The 20,303-nt window shown below is 35.3% G+C and overlaps 1 protein-coding gene across 15 annotated transcripts in view; it reads right to left on the minus strand.

The window, feature by feature from the left end:
* ARB2A (ARB2 cotranscriptional regulator A) overlaps window positions 1-20,303 on the minus strand; it is a 428,393-nt gene that overhangs the window by 392,744 nt on the left and 15,346 nt on the right. The gene's annotated exons all lie outside the window — the stretch shown is intronic.

Raw genomic sequence — 20,303 nt, forward strand, 5'->3', positions numbered from 1 at the left:
GCCCTTTAGAAAAACCAACTATGTCAAATTCTATGTCTGGAAGCCATACTCTATAAATGGCACGCCAGTAAACAATCGTACTATAAAGTTACGATTTATTAAAATCTAATGCTGCTCTGCCTTGGCCAAAAGGAAGGCATTTAAACTATAAATAGTCAGTTTTTCCCAGGGTGCCCACAAACAGGGGAAAAAAACCAAAACACTATTCCTAAAGTTTAAAAGAAAAAAATGCAACACATACAGTGGGAAAAAATTAAATGAACTTAAAACAATCCATACTGTTAAGGAAATTACATAAAAACTGCCATAAACAAGATTGAATATTCCTCTGACTGATTTACTTACTACCCAAAAAGCAAACTTCAGTTTCCACTCAGAGGTATATTGTACAATTATCTTTAAAAACCGAGGCATTTTTATAATTAACAGAGTACAGCAGGAAATGCTTTAAAATAATAATAATAATACTTAATATTTTTAAACTATGAACATTCCCAGGGTCATAAATCAATGCTGCCCTTATCTCAATTCTAACTGTAGGTGGGGTAGAATAAGAGGAAGGGCCCTCTGGTTCTACTACTAACTAGCCATGTGTCCTTGAAAAATTATTTAACTTCTCTAAGCCTCACTTTCCACATATGTAAAATGTAAATGATAATCATGCTTCCCTTATGGTGTTACAATGAGGTTAAATGTAGAACATTTAGTATAGTGCCTGATGTGTAATTAAGTGTCCAACACATGTTGGTTTATATTTTTTAAATGTTGTAAATATATCCTAGCTTCACTACTTAATAACAGCTCTGTGGCCAGGGACAGGTCACTTAATATCCAAAAATCTTCAGATTCCTCATTTATAAAGTGTAGCTCATATAACAGTGATTGAGAAGTAATTTTACAGAAGGTGTGTACAGCTGATCATTGCTATTACTAGTGGTATTACTGCTTCTCAATAATGTGAGGTTTTCTAACCTAGGAATAACTAAAATATGAGACTATTTTTGACTGGGAAAGCATTTTCACTTAGCATGGAAGTAGTTGTTGTTTTTCTTCTGTGAATAGGTAACTCAAAACTCTGCAAATTCTACATGGATGAAATATGCCTGTATTCCTTCAAGACACGTATTTTTGTCTATAGGGTGGGCAATGTGCAAGACACCAGGGTGCAATGGTGAGTAAAACATGGTCACGGCCCGGGTGGGGCTTACTCTCTCGTGACCAAATGAAACTACCAAATTGCCACAAATAAAATATATGAGACCCAGACTGATCATTACAACACTGTTATAAAAAAAAAGCAACATTTGTAAGGGTTATCTATTTACATTCAGGAGTTCGTTTTATCTGTCAAGTCCCACAAGTTTGTGTACAAGTTTCACCGGCAACTCCTTATTATCTACCATCCTGTAGCAGAAATGAAATAGAAATGTTCATAATGATAGAGATTCCATACAGTGCTCTTTGCTAACAATTCCAAAACCAAATTAACTATCAATAGGAGACTTCTTGCATTTTTTTACTCTATCCCTCTGCCAATTCAGTTTTCTTCTAAATGTAAACTGTTAGGTTATTTTTCACTGGCCTCAAATTGTCTAATTTCTAAACAGAACAATTTATATTATTATTTCATTGTGATTGTTTCACTGAAGGCAAAATTATAAAAGTTTTGATGCTAGAGTCATTTTCAAGATTCCTATTTTAAAATTCTGGGGATCTAATGTACAGCACGGTGACTGAAGTTAACAATACTGTGCTGTATACTTGAAAGTTGCTAAGAGAGTAGGTCTTAAAAGTTCTCACCACAAAACAAAACAAAAAAAGTAACTATGTGAGGTTATAGATGTGTTAATTAACCTTATTGTGGTAATCAATTTACAAAACATACATAAATCAAATCATCACATTATATGTCTTAAATGCACATAATGTTATATGTCAATTATATCTCAATAAAACTTGAAAAATAGCTCTAACTGATCTACAATGTTTAATAACACATTCCCCCTTTAAGACTTTGACCTTCCTGAGGACAGGTATCATGACTGTCCCTAGCACAATGTCTGATACATTGTGGAGCTCAATGGATATTTGTCAAATTCACAAATAAATGAGTAAGAGATATAGGGAAAAAATACAATTCACATTTTAAAGAATCATTTTCAAGACTCCCAAGATCAAATATCAATTAATAATCATTACGCTTATTTTATATAAGACAACCCCAAAACACACATTGCAATTCACTGAAGTGATGATATACAAGTTAGGAGACTACTAACTACTATCTTTGACCCTAAACTTTATAGCAGCAGATACAAAGCAGGTAAGCATGAAGCAAATTGCCTATCGCCTTCTTATTCACTGTTAGATTTTTATCTTCTTGAGTTATTTTCCTTGGCTGTGGCACAGCTGGTGAAACTAAATCAGGAACATTATAAATTCTCAATTTAGTTTTCCTCATAAAAATTCAGAGTTATAACATGCACGACCACAGATAAACACTACTGCAAATGCAGCCAGCAAGCTGTTTGATACATTTGATGTATATATATATTAATATGTGCACTCGACATACTTTATTTAGTATTATCTGATGGAGGTTAGTTTATAGGAAATAAAGTGGTGGAAGGTTTTTACTGATGTGAACTGCGACACAGTTGACATGCTGTATACTTCATGATAACCACTGCTGTTTAAATATGGTTTCCTAGAAATGGTTACAATATAAACTAGATTCAAAACATCTCAGTTTGCGATTTCATTCTGCGAACTACACAAAGCAATTATCATATCTTCTTCCTTTCTATAGTTCCAACAGAGAATCCACTATGTATAAATAAAGCTATAAATAACTTGTCATGTGTAATCTTTATCCAGTGAGCATTTCAAAACATGAAACAGTAGAATATTTCTTATTTGCCCTATTTGCTCAAAATATGGCATGAGCACTTATAAAATGTACACAAAGATACACAGAAGCCTTAGTTTCCTATATCTGTTTGTTTTTAGGCAGGTATTAATAAATAGGACCTAGAGATAGATTATTTTGCAACAGAAGGCCTTTCCACCTCACATTCTGAATGTAATGATGAAAGTACAAAACATATCACAGGACGAGTAAAATTGGGTTAAGTCCCTGGGACCCCTGGAGCTGGTTTGGTCCCCCAAAGGATCTATGCTAAGTCAGGCTCTGAAATCCAGCTCATGAAAGCTTACTTGCAATCAAAAACACAGTAATTGAACCGGTACCAGAGATTTAAGAAGAACCAAAACATCTACCCAAATTACAGTTAAAATATTCATGTTACTCAGAAGTTCCTCATCAGCAAAGTTTAGTTCATAACAATCCCAGAAAGTTTATAGTTCTGAGTCAATAGTGTGAAAAATGTATGTTTTGGAGAGAGAGTGTGTGTGATAATGTGTGTGTGTGTGTGTGTGTGTGTGTGTGTGTACAGACATATGGGCACTGGGGAAGAGGCTAAAGAAGAATAAGGGCATCAGGCTGAAGAAGACATGGAAGACAAGGCCCAGGGTAATATGGACTCTTAGTGCATAGAAAATGGTGGCTTCTACAGAGAATGTAATCTGTATGTGGGTCAAGGTTTAGCTCAGAGTAGGAATATCTTGTTCCAATCCAAACACACCTAAAGTAATTCCTTAGTTTCTCAAGCAAAGTGATGTTTTAAGTTTGGGAGGAGAAATTCAGGTTTTTAGCCTCAATTCCACCACCTAGTGGCTGAGTGATCTTGAGAAAGTCACAACTTCTCTAACCTAAGTAATGGGAATAACAAAGAAAATAAGAGCACTTCCCTTTACAGGGTGATTATGACGATCATACGAAAAAATGTAGACAAAAACATTTTACAAACTATAAATTCCTTTATAAATATTAGTAATCCACATAACATTAGAAATAATTTGGTTCCAATTACTATGTGCGCAAATGCCAAAAAGGGTATTCTCATCGATCCACCTTATAGGTATGAGAAACTTTCAATGTGCATCATTTGGGTGAATCCTTAGAATAAACAATTAAGCACCATAATAAGTACTTGTTGAGTTGACTTGGGTTTCCAAGACTATATTGAGCATAATTATAATGGAACTTAAATTAATTTTTAATATAATTTGTTTATATTCTTGTCTAATCTTATTAAAATGTTATGTCTGGAAAAGTTCAAGTATGTGAGTTCTACCTTCATTCAGATTAAAGTTGTGTCCAAAGAAGAACACTATTCCAACTATCTCTGAAATGCACATGTTACAAAGTCACCAAGTCCTTTCACATCCATTATCTTACTAGGTCACTGCCACAAGTGGCTGATAGAGTCAAACTACTGAACTTCAACTAGGAAAATAATTCCAGTTTCTTTATCCTACAAAAGGTTTTCACTCTTGTGTACTAATTTATGTCATCAAGGAGTATTACAATCTGGAGTTTAGGCAAGTTGGAGGAAGTTGATTACATATATACAGACAAAAGCTGTCTACCAAAATTGTCTCAGCCTATTTGGTTTGCTATTCAGAATTAAGATTGATAAAAATTACTCCCTATCATAATAGAATACTCCTCAGCCATAAAAAAGAATGAAATATTGCCATTTGCAGCAACATGGATAGACCTACAGAATATTATACTTAGTGAAGCAAGTTAGACAGAGAAAGACAAATATTATATGGTACCACTTATATGTGGAATCTAAAAAATAAAACAAATGAATTGATATACAAAACAGAAATAGACATAGAAAACAAATTTATAGTTACCAAAAGGGAAATGGAGGGGGGGGAGGATAAATTAGGAGTATGGGATTAACAAATACAAACTACTATACATAAAATAAATAAGTGACAAGGATTTACTGTATAGCATAGGAAACTATATTCAATATCTTGTAATAACCTTTAATGGAAAATAATCTAAAAATATATATATATATATAACTGAATCATTTTGCTGCACACCTGAAACTAACACAATATTGTAAATCAACTGTACTATAATAAAAAAATTTAATAAATCAATGAAAAATGTAATCCCTAAACTGGAAACAAACTGAAACAAACTACTCATCAAGTTTGTAACACAACTATTAAAAAAAAAAAATTACTCCCCATCATTCCTCAAAGTACTTTGGCAAATCAAGCATCTAAAAGAAAGAGTCAAAAGTTAAGGAATATCAAATACAAAGATTTTAGAAGAAACTAATATTGTACTACTGTATCTTTTTAACAGGTTCCAAGCTTGGTAGTCATCTGGTTAGGTTTCATATTGCTTTCTGGTTAGCAAAAAGACAGAAACTCAACAAGGCTAGAGTGAAAACCTTAGAATATCTGCAAGACAATGCTAAAACTGAATCTAAGAAATTAAACATGGCTAAGACAATTATTTAGATAACTCTCAATTTTGAAGCCCCACAAAAGAAAAAATAATTTAAGTAGCCTTTTATGAAGTTTTCATAATATGGAACAGAAATAGCAGAGCTATGGCAGAGGACAAAATAATTCTCAAAAAGGAGATATGCTAAAAATTTTAGAAAAACAGAGTAAATCAAATAGTATCTTTTATAGGGTCAAATTAAAATGTCACTAGCTACTTAAGAGACTCTATGGTAAACATGAACAATAAAATATAGCTAATATTATGAATGTACATATCTCCAGGCCAAACTGACCAAGCAGAAACTATCTTCATAAGATTTAAAAGTAGCCAATACCATGAAATAACAGTGATAACATATTTACAAAGCCTGAACCAAATATTCTCATTCCATAAATACTCTTACTAGCATATGTGCTCAACTTTGTGAACTCAAAGTTCAACCTGAATTTTAAAATATAATATGCATGTTATAGACACTAAGATGACCCACCCTCTGCCCCCACCATGCCCCTTCAAGGGGAACTTGCTGCTCAGTAGCAGGGAGTACACTCAGCAAACAGCCTGAAGCTGTTCACCACTTAAGAGTCAGCCTCAGATGCAGAGCACTGCCTCACTCAAGGTCATGCCTTTCCCAGGTTGACTGACTCTCAGGAGCTGACTGAACCAAGCGGGGAAAAAACAGGCCCAGCCATTTCAGCCTCATGCAGGAGAAGCCTGACAGGCACTATTTGCTCCAGAGCTCGCTGCCAGGTTGGTTGAGGTTTTGTCAGGCCTGCATTTAGTTCAACTTCTCCCTTTGACTAATCCCGTTATCCTCCTTGTTTTCACAAGTGTTGATCTTTAATAAACACCTTGCACTCCAAATTTTGTCTCAGCATCTGCTTCTGAAAAATCCAAGCTGCAACAATGTACTTTTCTAAATGATTTTTCTGCAAATTAAACAAAAAAATTCTGATGCTGAGACTTTATATATCCAGACTTTATATATCCAGAATATATAAAGAACACTAGCAACTCAACAATAAAAAGACAACCTAATTTTAAAAACTGACAAAGGATACGAATACACATCTCTCCAAAGAAGATACACAAATGACCAAAAAGCACAAAAAAGATATGCTCAGCATCATAAGTCATTATGAAAATGCAAATCAAAATCACAGTAAGATACCACTTCACACCCTATAGCATGGCTGTAAGCAACAAGAAAGAGAAAAACAAATGCTGGTGAGAATGTGGAGAAACTGGAACCCTCATCCATTGTCAGAAGGAATGTAAATTGGTGTAGCCACTCACAAAAACAGTTTGGCAGTCCCTCAAAATGTTAAACATAGATTTACCAAAAGACCCAGCAATTCCACTTCCAGCTACATACCTAAGAGAAATGAAAACACATGTCCATTCTAAAACTTACACATAAATGTTTACAGAAACATTATTCGTAATTGCCGAAAAGTAGAAACAACTTAAATGTCTATCAAGTGACAACTGGATACACAAAATGTGTATATCCATATAAAAAAATATTACTCACTAATAAAAAAAAAGAAGGAAGTAGTGACATATGCTACAACACGAACAACAATGAAAACATGGTAAGTGAAAGAAAGACCACATAGTGTATGATTCCATTTATATGAAATGTCTAGAACAGGCAAATCCACTGAAACAGAAAGCAGATTAATAAACAGTTTTGGGGAGTTGGGGTGGGGGAGAGAATGAGAAGTGATTGCCAGGGGTACTTAAGTTTCTTTTTGAGGTGATGATTCCGATAGTCCAAAAGAGATATGTTTACATTGGAGCAGTATTCCTCACTTTGTATTAAGTGGCTCTCTCTCTCCCACCTCTTCTTTAAAGCTACCATGCCAAAGGTAGCACAATCTCAAAAGGGAGGAGGCTTGACCATTTCATTCATTCTTCTCTTTTCCTTCCATGAAAACAAAATTGTTAAGTGGATTTCAGGCAGACTCACTTAAAGAACTTCTCTCTTCAAATGTCCCTATCATCCCTTCCCAGAGCCAGGATGGCAACCATCTAGGCCTGCTCTATCGAGACATTAGGGGCAAATACATTATTTCCTAGGTATAAAAGGTGAACATTATATATAAAGTTTTTGTAAACCACAGTACTCTATAGCCTAGCTTGTTCTAGTTCTGTGCATTGAGGATTCTCTGTTAATGATAATTTGCCTCCCTGGCCTGTCCCTATCCCTTACATACATCTTCCAGTGAGAATCTGGTCACAGCACTGATTCACTTTGGTCATGATTTGTTAATTCTTTGGCCACATACCACCTAAGAGTATCCCAATTTTACCCAATTTCTAATAAGGACTGAAATTTGGTAATAATTGCCTTATTATAATTATTGCAACTGATCCCACACATAATACTAACTTACTTCAAAGTTAGAAATGTACCACATACTATAGGGAAAAATAAAAATGAAGGAAAAACTTGAGCATATAATCAAGCAGTTTATTCTGACGCCTGGTGAGCTATACTAATAACACCAGCAATAAAGTTTAATGGCAAAGTTAAGCTTTGTGGAGACCACAATTGTACTGCAAATAGGCATTTAAGTACCACTCATATCTAGTGTCTACTGACAGTACACTCCTTATCGTTTATTTAAGGGGAAAATATCTGTGAAGCCTAACTTTACCTAAATATGTTAACAACTGGGAATGTTATCACTTAAGTGACTTCAGAATGAATGATTTTTTTGGCTTCCAGACTTTCCCAATTCTTTATGAAGTGATAATACTTTCTAGAATTTAATGTCTGTACCATATTTCAAAAATGACCACATCCTGAGACCAACAGGTGATGAACTCAAAGACTTGGGAAGACTCTCTATTGCTGTGATACTACAAATATCTGATGTTAAATAAAGAGAATTAGAAATGTGAAACTTCAAATCACCTTTCTAAACTACCGTATTAATTACAGTGGCTATTTACTTTATACAGAAAACAATAAACACAATTCATATTGTGTAACTTGACTAAATTAACAAAGGATTTGAGGCAGCAAAATTCTCTTATTCCAAAACCAAAGAGCTTTGAACCCTCCTGGCTTCCACAAAATATTTTTCCCCCACTAAAACAACCATCACTTAGCCACAGTATTAATTACAGGAAGTTAACTCTGTGGCACTAAAGTTGTCAGCACAAGGACACTGTGTGGAATGGTAACCCATTTATATTATTAGACCTAAGCTTAAACACAGTATGCCAGATGGCTATCATTACTATTGTCTACATAAGGACAAAGTAGTAGAATCCTTTCCTATGATCATGAGAGTAAAGAATTTTACTAGACTTTTTTTTTCTTTATAAATTTTTATTGAAGTATAGTTGATTTACAATGTAGTGTTCATTACTGCTGTACAGCAAAGGGATTCAGTTGTACATGTATATATAGATTCTTTTCTTTATATATTCTTTTACATCATTGTTTACAGGTGCTTGTATTAGCGGCAGTTTGGCAGAATAGTTATGGCCCCAGATGCTAAAGCCTCGATTTGTTCAAACCCCAGCTCTGCCACTTGCTAGCTGTGGAAGCCCCGTGCCTTAGTTTTCCCGTCTCTATAAAGGACAAATAATAGCACCTACCTCATAGCATTGTAAGAACTGAATGAGTTCATGTGTGAACAGGGCTTGGCCATGCAGCATGAAAGTCTTAACTATTAGTATTTCTTTTTGTCATTTCTTTGCTGTTTTTTTTTAAACTACAACTTTATTGGAGTACAATTGCTTTAAAATGGTGTGTTAGTTTCTGCTTTATAACAAACTGAATCAATTATACATATACATATGTTCCCATAACTCTTCCCTCTTGTGTCTCCCTCCCTCCCACCCTCCCGATCCCACCCCTCTAGGTGGTCACAAACCACCGATCTGATCTCCCTGTGCTATGCGGCTGCTTCCCACTAGCTATCTATTTTATGTTTGGTAGTGTATATATATGTTCATGCCACTCTCTCACTTTTTCACAGCTTACCCTTCCCCCTCCCCAGATCCTCAAGTCCATTCTCTAGTAGGTCTGTGTCTTTATTCCCGTCTTACCCCTAGTTTCTTCATGACCTTTTTTTTTTTTTTAGATTCCATATATATGTGTTAGCATATGGTATTTGTTTTCCTCTTTCTGACTTACTTCACTCGGTATGACAGACTCTAGGTCCAGCCACCTTACTACAAATAATTCAATTTTGTTTCTTTTTATGGCTGAGTAATATTCCATTGTATATATGTGTCACATCTTCTTTATCCATTCATCTGTTGATGGACACTTAGGTTGCTTCCATGTCCTGGCTATTGTAAATAGAGCTGCAGTGAACATTTTGGTACATGACTCTTTTTGAATTATGGTTTTCTCAGGGTATATGCCCAGTAGTGGGATTGCTGGGTCATATGGTAATTCTATTTTTAGTTTTTTAAGGAACCTCTATACTGTTCTCCCTAGTGGCTGTATCAGTTTACATTCCCACCAACAGTGCAAGAGAGTTCCCTTCTCTCCATACCCTCTCCAGCATTTATTATTTCCAGATTTTTAGATGACGGCCACTCTGACCCGGTGTGAGATGATATCTCATTGTAGTTTTAATTTGCATTTCTCTAATGATTAATGATATTGAACATTATTTCATGTTTTTGTTGGCAATCTGTATATCTTCTTCAGAGAAATGTCTATTTAGGTCTTCTGCCCATTTTTGGATTGGGTTGTTTTTATGTTATTGAGCTGCATGAGCTGCTTGTAAATTTTGGAGATTAATCCTTTGTCAGTTGCTTCATTTGCAAATATTTTCTCCCATTCTGAGGGTTGTCTTTTGGTCTTGTTTATGGTATCCTTTGCTGTGCAAAAGCTTTTAAGTTTCATTAGGTCCCATTTGTTTATTTTTGTTTTTATTTCCATTTCTCTACAAGGTGGGTCAAAAAGGATCTTGTTGTGATTTATGTCATAGAGTGTTCTGCCTATGTTTTCCTCTAAGAGTTTTACAGTGTCTGGCCTTACATTTAGGTCTTTATCTATTTTGAGTTTACTTTTGTGTATGGTGTTAGGGAGTGTTCTAATTTCATACTTTTACATGAACCTGTCCAGTTTTCCCAACTCCACTTATTGAAGAGGCTGTCTTTCCTCCACTGTATATTCTTGCCTCCTATATCAAAGATAAGGTGACCATATGTTCATGGGTTTATCTCTGGGCTTTCTATCCTGTTCCATTGATCTATATTTCTGTTTTTGTGCCAGTACCACACTGTCTTGATTACTGTAGCTTTTGTAGTATAGTCTGAAGTCAGGAAGCCAGATTCCTCCAGCTACATTTTTCGTTCTCAAGATTGCTTTCGCTATTCGGGGTCTTTTGTATTTCCATAAAAATTGTGAAATTTTTTGTTCTAGTTCTGTGAAAAATGGCACTGGTAGTTTGATGGGGATTGCATTGAATCTGTAGATTGCTTTGGGTAGTAGAGTCATTTTCACAATGTTGATTCTTGCAATCCAAGAACATGGTATATCTCTCCATTTAATTGTACCATCTTTAATTTCTTTCATCAGTGTCTTATAATTTTCTGCATACAGGTCTTTTGTCTCCTTAGGTAGGTTTATTCCTAGATATTTTATTATTTTTGTTGCAATGGTAAATGGGAGTGTTTTAATTTAATTTTCAGTTTTTTCATCATTAGTGTATAGAAATGCAAGAGATTTCTGTGCATTAATTTTGTATCCTGCTATTTTACAAAATTCATTGATTAGCTCTAGTAGTTTTCTGGTAGCATCTTTAGGATTCTCTATGTATAGTATCATGTCATCTGCAAACAGTGACAGCTTTACTTCTTCTTTTCCGATTTGGATTCCTTTTATTTCTTTTTCTTCTCTGAATGCTGTGGCTATACTTCCAAAACTATGTTGAATAGTAGTTGTGAAAGTGGGCAACCTTGTCTTGTTCCTGATCTTAGTGGAAATGGTTTCAGTTTTTCACCATTGAGGATGGTGTTGGCTGTGGGTTTGTCATATATGGCCTTTATTATGTTGAGGAAAGTTCCCTCTATGCCTACTTTCTGCAAGGTTTTTATCATAAATGGGTGTTGAATTTTTTCGAAAGCTTTCTCTGCATCTATTGAGATGATCAGACGGTTTTTCTCTTTCAATTTGTTAATATGGTGTATCACGTTGATTGATTTGCGTATACTGAAGAATTCCTGCTTTCCTGGAATAAATCCCACTTGATCATGGTGTATGATCCTTTTAATGTGCTGTTGAATTCTGTTTGCTAGTATTTTGTTGAGGATTTTTGCATCTATGTTCATCAGTGATATTGGCCTGTAGTTTTCTTTTTTTGTGACATCTTTGTCTAGTTTTTTTTTTTTTTTTTTTTTTTTTTTGCGGTATGCGGGCCTCTCACTGTTGTGGCCTCTCCCGTTGCGGAGCACAGGCTCCGGACACGCAGGCCTAGCGGCCATGGCTCACGGGCTTAGTTGCTCCGCGGCATGTGGGATCTTCCCGGACCAGGGCACGAACCCGTGTCTCCTGCATCGGCAGGCGGATTCTCAACCACTGCGCCACCAGGGAAGCCCCTTTGTCTAGTTTTGATATCAGAGTGATGGTGGTCTCATAGAATGAGTCTGGGAGTGTTCCAACCTCTGCTATATTTTGGAAGTATTTGAGAAGGATAGGTGTTAGCTCTTCTCTAAATGTTTGATAGAATTCGCCTGTGAAGCCATCTGGTCCTGGGCTTTTGTTTGTTGGAAGATATTTAATCACAGTTTCAATTTCAGTGCTTCTGATTGGTCTGTTCGTATTTTCTATTTCTTCCTGGTTCAGTCTCAGCAGGTTGTGCATTTCTAAGAATTTGTCCATTTCTTTCAGGTTGTCCATTTTATTGGCATAGAGTTACTTGTAGTAATCTCTCATGATCCTTTGTGTTTCTGCAGTGTCAGTTGTTACTTCTCCTTTTTCATTTCTAATTCTATTGATTTGAGTCTTCTCCCTTTTTTTCTTGATGAGTCTAGCTAATGGTTTATCAATTTTGTTTATCTTCTCAAAGAACCAGCTTTTAGTTTTATTGATCTTTGCTATTGTTTCCTTCATTTCTTTTTCATTTATTTTTGATCTGATATTTATGATTCCTTTCCTTCTTCTAACTTTGGGGTTTTTTTGTTCTTCTTTCTCTAATTGCTTTAGGTGCAAGTTTAGGTTGTTTATTTGAGATGTTTCCTGTTTCTTAAGATAGGTTTATATTGCTATAAACTTCCCTCTTAGAACTGCTTTTGCTGCAACCCATAGGTTTTTGGGTCGTATTTTCATTGTCATTTGTTTCTAGGTATTGTTTTATTTCCTCTTTGATTTCTTCAGTGATCTCTTGGTTATTAAGTAGTGTATTGTTTAGCCTCCATGTGTTTTTATTTCTTACAGATCTTTTCCTGTAATTGATATCTAGTCTCATAGTGTTGTGGTCGGAAAAGTTACTTGATACAATTTCAATTTTCTTAAATTTACCAAGGCTAGATTTGTGACTCAAGATATGATCTATCCTGGAAAATGTTCCATGAGCAATTGAGAAAAATGTGTATTCTGTTGTTTTTGGATGGAATGTCCTATAAATATCAATTAAGTCCATCTTGTTTAATGTATCATTTAAAGCTTGTGTTTCCTTATTTATTTTCATTTTGGATGATCTGTCCATTGGTGAAAGTGGGGTGTTAAAGTCCCCTACTATGATTGTGTTACTGTTGATTTCCCCTTTTATGGCTGTTAGTATTTGCCTTATGTATTGAGGTGTTCCTATGTTGGGTGCAGAAATATTTACAATTGTTATATCTTCTTCTTGGATCAACCCCTTGATCATTATGCAGTGTCCTTCTTTGTCTCTTGTAATAGTCTTTGTTTTAAAGTCTATCTTGTCTGATATGAGAATTGCTACTCTAGCTTTCTTTTGATTTCCATTTGCATGGAATATCTTTTTCCATTCCCTCACTTTCAGTCTGTATGTGGCCCTAGGTCTGAAGTGGGTCTCTTGTACACAGCATATATATGGGTCTTGTTTTTGTATCCGTTCAGCCAGTCTGTGTCTTTGGTGGGAGCATTTAATCCATTTACATTTAAGGTAATTATCGATACGTATGTTCCTATTCCCATTTTCTTAATTGTTTTGTGTTTGTTATTGTAGGTCTTTTCCTTCTCTTGTGTGTCTTGCCTAGGGAAGTTCCTTTAGCATTTGTTGTAAAGCTGGTTTGGTGGTGCTGAACTCTCTCAGCTTTTGCTTGTCTGTAAAGGTTTTAATTTCTCCATCAAATCTGAATGAGATCTTTGCTTGGTAGAGTAATCTTGGTTGTAGGTTCTTCTCCTCCATCACTTGAAATATGTCCTGCCACTCCCTTTTGGCTTGCAGAGTTTCTGCTGAATACAACTAGACTTTACTTCCAACATTATAGCTAAGTTTCCTGAGAAACCCTCCTTTTGAGAATAATTAAACTCAGAAAGTACATTACAAAACATTACCATATCTACAAATGTTACTCACTAAATTCACATAAAGGATGAAAACAATAATAACTTCAGTACCTGCAGAAAAGTATTTGATAAAATTCAATACTCACTTTTGGAAGATAAGTAATAGCAAACTAGGAATAAAAAGGAAGGTCCGTAACATGATAGAGAGGTTCCAAAAAAAATTAGAGTAAAATTACTTTCCATGGTAAATTACTAAGAGCATTCTCTTTAAAATCACTTACCAGGAAAGAATGCCCATCATTATCACTTTACTATTACCACTTGTATTCAAAGTTTTTTGGAGGTTCTAGCCAGTATAAGAAGATATGAAAACATATATAAAAATGTATAAGAATTGAAAATAGGAAAACAAAGTCACCATTATTTTCAGATGATATGATTATATAAAACAACAAAATCGGGCTTCCCTGGTGGCGCAGTGGTTGGGAATCCGCCTGCCGATGCAGGGGATACGGGTTCGTGCCCCGGTCCGGGAGGATCCCACATGCCGCGGAGCGGCTGGGCCCGTGAGCCATGGCTGCTGGGCCTGCGCGTCCGGAGCCTGTGCCCCGCAACGGGAGAGGCCACAACAGTGAGAGGCCCGCATACCACAAAAAAAAAAAAAAAAAAAAAAAAAAAAAAAACAACAAAATCAAAAAATAAGATTTTCAAAAATAAAAAAAAAGAAGAATCTCTATATTAGGAATGAAAAGACAATTTAGCAAGGTGTCTAAAGCAAGTTATATATAAAAATAAAGTGTATTTATAAATACCAGCAACAATCAGTTATAAAGCACAGTTGTGTTTTTTTTTAAAAAGACATCATTTTAACAGCAAAAAATAACTTACATAGTAAGAAAAGATCTAACAAAAGTTACGTTAAAACTATGTGCAAAAAATGATAAAATGTTACTAACAGACAATAAAGAAGACTGAAATGCATGGCAATATATACCATATTCATGGGCAGAAGGACTTAATACTATGAAAGTATCAAATTTTTCTCTAATCATTAAATTGATTCAATATAATTCCACTCAAACCCAAGAGTTCTTCCACATATCTTGAAAACAAGTTCAAAAAATTATATGGAAGAACATCGGCCAAGAAAACTAAGACACTCCTAAAAAAGAAGAATATGATAGGAAGACTTGCTTCATCAGGTATCACGGTAATTAAGACAGTATATGATTAGTACCAGAATAGGCAAGTTGACCAACAGAATAGAACTCCAAAGCAGACCCACATAACAGATTCATGTGACACAGATGACACTGACATATCACCGAGCAAAGGGAGAACTTTTCAATAAGTGGAACAACTGGTTAACTACGTTGTAAAAACTGAAATTAGATACCCACCTCATTCCATAGAGAGATATCAATTTTGAATGGATTAAGAGAATAAATACAAAAAGCAAAACTTTAAACTTTTTAGGGGAAATTATGGGAGACTACAGTATTGATATTGGGGCAGGAAATACAATTTAGATATTTACAAAAGAGATATTATTTTACACTCACTAGCCTAGAAAATATTAAGAAGTGACAATACCCAAAGTTAAAAAGAATTGGGTATAACGGAGACTTTTATTTACAGTGCTGATCAAAATATAAATTAATACAACCACTTTGAAAAAATTGGCATAAGATATCCAGGTTAAACATTCTCATAATCTTCAACCCAGTAATCTCACATCCTGGTCCACTACTTGGTCTTGTATATGTGTATCAGGAGATGGGTATAAAAATGTTCAGAAAATTTGGTCCCAAAGGATACATATCATCATATCATCAAAAAAAGCCAGTTTATACATTACCTACAGCTGAATAACAAATTACCTCAAAATGTAGTTGCCAAAAACAGTAAACATTTATAATCTCCCACAGGTAATATGTATCAGAAATTTGGAAGCAGCTCAGCTGGAAGGTTCTGGCTCAGATTCATGAGGTGTAGTCAAGATATACCGGCAAATTTTGGAGACTAATCCCTTGTCGTTCACATCATTTGCAAATATTTTCTCCCGATCTGTGGGTTGTCTTTTCACTTTGTTTATGGTTTCCTTTGCTGTGCAAAAGCTTTTGAGTTTAATTAGGTCCCATTTGTTTATTTTTCTTTTTATTTCCAATATTCTCAGAGAAGGATTGAAAAGATATTGCTGGGATTTATAAAAGAGAGTGTTCTGCCTATGTTTTCCTCTAGGAGTTTTATAGTGTCTAGGAGTTTTATAGTGTCACACGTAGGTCTTTAATCCATTTTAAGTTTATTTTTGTGTAGGGAGTTAGGGAGTGTTCTAGTTTCATTCTTTTACACGTAGCTGTCCAGTTTTCCCAGCACCACTTATTGAACAGAGCTGTCTTTTCTCCATTGTATATTCTTGCCTCCTTTGTCACAAATTGACCATAGATGTGTGAGGTGCATGGGTTTATGTCTGGGCTTTCTAACCTGTTCCACTGATCTATATTTCTGTTTTTGTGCCAGTACCATACTAGTTTGATTACTGTAGCTTTGGAGTATAGTCTGAAGTCAGGGAGCCTGATTCCTCCAGCTCTGTTTTTCTTTCTCAAGATTACTTTGGCTATTCTAGGTCTTTTGTGTCTCCATACACATTTTAAGGTTTTTCTGTTCTAGTTCTGTGAAAAATGCCATTGGTAATTTGATAGGGATTGCACTGAATCTGTAGATTGCCTTGGGTAGTGTAGTAATTTGACAATACTGATTTTTCTAATACAAGAACATGGTATATCTTTCCATCTGTTTGTGTCTTCTTCGATTTCATTCATCAGCATCTTATAGTTTTTGGAGTACAGGTCTTTTGTCTCCTTAGGTAGGTTTATTCCTAGGTATTTTATTCTTTTCGATGCCATAGTAAATGTGATTGTTTCTTGTATCATCAAAACAAACAACCCAATCAAAACATGGGTGGAAGACCTAAATATACATTTCTCCAAAGAAGACATACAGATGGCTAAGAGGCACATGAAAAGATGTTCAACATCGCTAATTATTAGAGAAATGCAAATCAAAACCACAATGAGATATCACCTCACACCAGTCAAAATAGCTATCATCAAAAAATCTACCAACAATAAATGCTGGAGAGGGTGTGAAGAGAAGGGAACCCTCCTACACTGTTGGTGAGAATGTAAATTGGTACAGCTGCTATGGAAAACAGTATGGAGGTTCCTTAAAAAACTAAAAATAGAGCCATCATATCACCCTGCAATCCTAATACTGGGCATACAGCTAGAGAAAAACATGGTCCGAAGGGATACATGTACCCCAATGTTCATTGCAGCACTGTTTACAATACGAAGACATGGAAGCAACCTAAATGTCCATCGACAGAGGAATGTATAAAGAAGATGTAGTAAATATACACAATGGAATATCACTCAGCCATTAAAAAGAATGAAAATGCCACTTGCAGCAACATGGATGGACCTAGAGATTGTCATACTGAGTGAAGTATGTCAGACAAAGAGAATATCGTATGATATCCCTTATATGAAGAATCTAAAAAGAAATGATATAAATGAACTTATTTACAAAACAAAAGCAGACTCACAGACTTAGAGAATGAACTTATGATTACTCAGGGGAAGAATGGGGGGAAGAGATAGTTAGGGAGTTTGCAATTGACATGTACACACTGCTGTATTTAAAATGGATGAACAACAAGGACCTACTGTATAGCATAGAGAACTCTGCCTAATGTTATGTGGCAGCCTCAATGGGAAGGGAGTTTGAGATAGAATGGATACATGTATATGTATGGCTGAGTCCCTTTGTTGTGCACTTGAAACTATCACAACATCATTAATCAGCTATACTCCAATATAAAATAAAATTTTTTTACAATTTAACTAAGGATGGATCATAGATTAAAATGTAAAACATAAAACTACAAAACAAAAGATATACTGGCAAGGTCTACAACAATCTGAAAGTCAGACTGAGGCTAGAGGTGGCTCACTCACACAGATTAATTATTGGTACTGGTTGTTGCTAGAAGCCTCAGTATCTCCCCACATGGGCTTCTTCACAGGTCTGCTTGACTATCACCATGCCATGGCTTCTGGCTTTCTCCAGAGAGAGCCAGGAAATCAAGGAGAAAGCTGCAAAATTCTCACCGTCACTTCCTCAATATTCTACTGGCACAGAGAGCAACCCTATTCAAAGCAAGAAAGGTCTACACAAAGGTATGAATATCAAGAAGGAAAGACTATTGGGGGCCATCTTAGAATCTGGCTACCACAACTGGAAAAGACTGTTCTCCAATTAAAGCAGGGCAGATATACTGTGGTATATTAATAGAATGAATAGTATATACCAGTGAAAGTGAATGAGCCACAACTACACTCAAAAACACAGATGAATGTTCCAAAGATAACTAACACTAAACAACCAAGAATCAGAATACTATATAAATTATAATACCATTTATATAGAGCTCAAAAACTAAGTAAACTAAAACAATTTATTGGTATCACAATTTAGGTGATAAAACTTAAGAAAAATCAAGAGAAAAACACAAAATCCAGAATAGTGATTACCAATGGGAAGGTGGGAGGTGTATGAAATTGGGAGAAAAACATGGGTCAATGTAAATTGTTGACCGTGTTTTGAGTGTTGGATTGAGTGGTCAATTTAGAGCTGTTCATCATATTATTACGGTCTATAACTTATATAAGCATTACACATAGGTGGCTACATTTGAATCAGTATATAATATACATATAATCACACACAGGCCCTGGCTGCATATAATCTTTTTTATTTATCAATGATATATTTAAAATAAATGATAAAGAAAAACACTAAAAGAAAAAGAATAACATAACTAATTTTAGTAGCACTGCCTTTTATAAATTGTTCTTTGGGGTATTTTTCTTTTTGTGTGTGTGTGTAAATTTATTTATTTTATTTATTTTATTTTTGGCTGTGTTGGGTCTTTGTTGCTGGGTGTGGGCTTTCTCTAGTTGCAGCAAGCAGGGGCTACTCTTCGTTGTGGTGAGCCAGCTTCTCACTGCAGTGGCTTCTCTCACTGCGGAGCATGGGCTCTAGGAGCGCAGGCTTCAGTAGTTATGGCACACAGGCTCAGAAGTTGTGGCTCACAGGCTCTAGAGCGCAGGCTCAGTTTTTGTGGTGCACGGGCTTAGTTGCTCCACAGCATGTGGGATCTTCCCAGACCAGGGTTCGAACCCATGCCCCCTGCATTGGCAGGCAGATTCTTAACCATTGTGCCACCAGGGAATCCCTGGGGGGGGGGGGGGGTATTTTTCTTAAACATAATGTTAGGAGTCCAGTCCTGTCTATTTAGTCAGAAATTTGTAGGTCCTACTGGTGAGTAAACCTAAGAAGCAGTTATAAGGAAAAAGGATAAACAGCTATTGAGTAAACTTCAGAGCAGCTATGTTAATAAAATATGATATTACTAAAACCCAACTGATTCCTTGCCTGTTTTGAAATGGAACTACTATTTTGAATAAAAGTTGATTTTCTTAAAAGCTTTTGCACCAGCTATTAAAGAAAGATAAACTGTAAATATGTTTAAAATCTGTATTAAAAATAATATCCCAAAACTTTATAATAAAAATATTTTAAAATACAACTACGCACATAAACTATTACTTACGTTTTTGTTCTTTCCTTGGTAACTGCCACTAGTAAGCATAAGTAAAATCTGCCTTTGAAGATATACAAGCAATTAAAATTTTAAAATGCTGGCATAAGAGCCGGTTATAAGTAACTTGAAAATAAAAGATGAGGACTAAGAGCCATTTCAGAATGATCTGTCCCCGTGACTACCAAAAGATAGGCTCAGCTAGTCACAATAGACTACTTTCCACAGAGGATCATCTGCCAGTCTTTCAACATGACACAAAAATGGGCTTTAATTTTGAGGAAAAAAATATCATAACTTTCCTTGGTTTTTCAAAATAAGGTAAAAAAGAAAAAATGCTATAACAGCAGCCACCGTAAGGAGGACTTGATGTTAAAATGAGAATAAAACCAGCATAAAACATTTTATCTGGTGCTTTGTCTGAAAATAACATTTTGTTAAACTCATTTCTATTTGTTTAAATGACAAATGCTGAAAATACTGCTTTTTCTGCATGAGAGTTAAACTTCCTTTCACTGAAAAACAGATGTTGATTCAACCGTCCTTTATTGGTACACAAATTAGCAGTAAGAAAATTATAAAGCTGCCTGAACTAACAAAGTATTAGCACCAATGCTTAGTCTAAGTATATATTTAAAGGCCTATCCTTCCTGTATTTTGTTCATTTGAAATATTATCCATTAATTTGCTATAAGACCTCAGGCACTACTTAGTCCCTAAGTAACCACCTGAAATCCAACTATTCATAAGCTGGCAGAGCTTCTCTAAACTTGTGGCTTGATGGGTTTGGTTTTGCTTTTAAT

The sequence above is a fragment of the Kogia breviceps genome, chromosome 4 (genome assembly GCF_026419965.1).
Source record: "Kogia breviceps isolate mKogBre1 chromosome 4, mKogBre1 haplotype 1, whole genome shotgun sequence".
NCBI classification, from domain to species: domain Eukaryota; kingdom Metazoa; phylum Chordata; class Mammalia; order Artiodactyla; family Physeteridae; genus Kogia; species Kogia breviceps.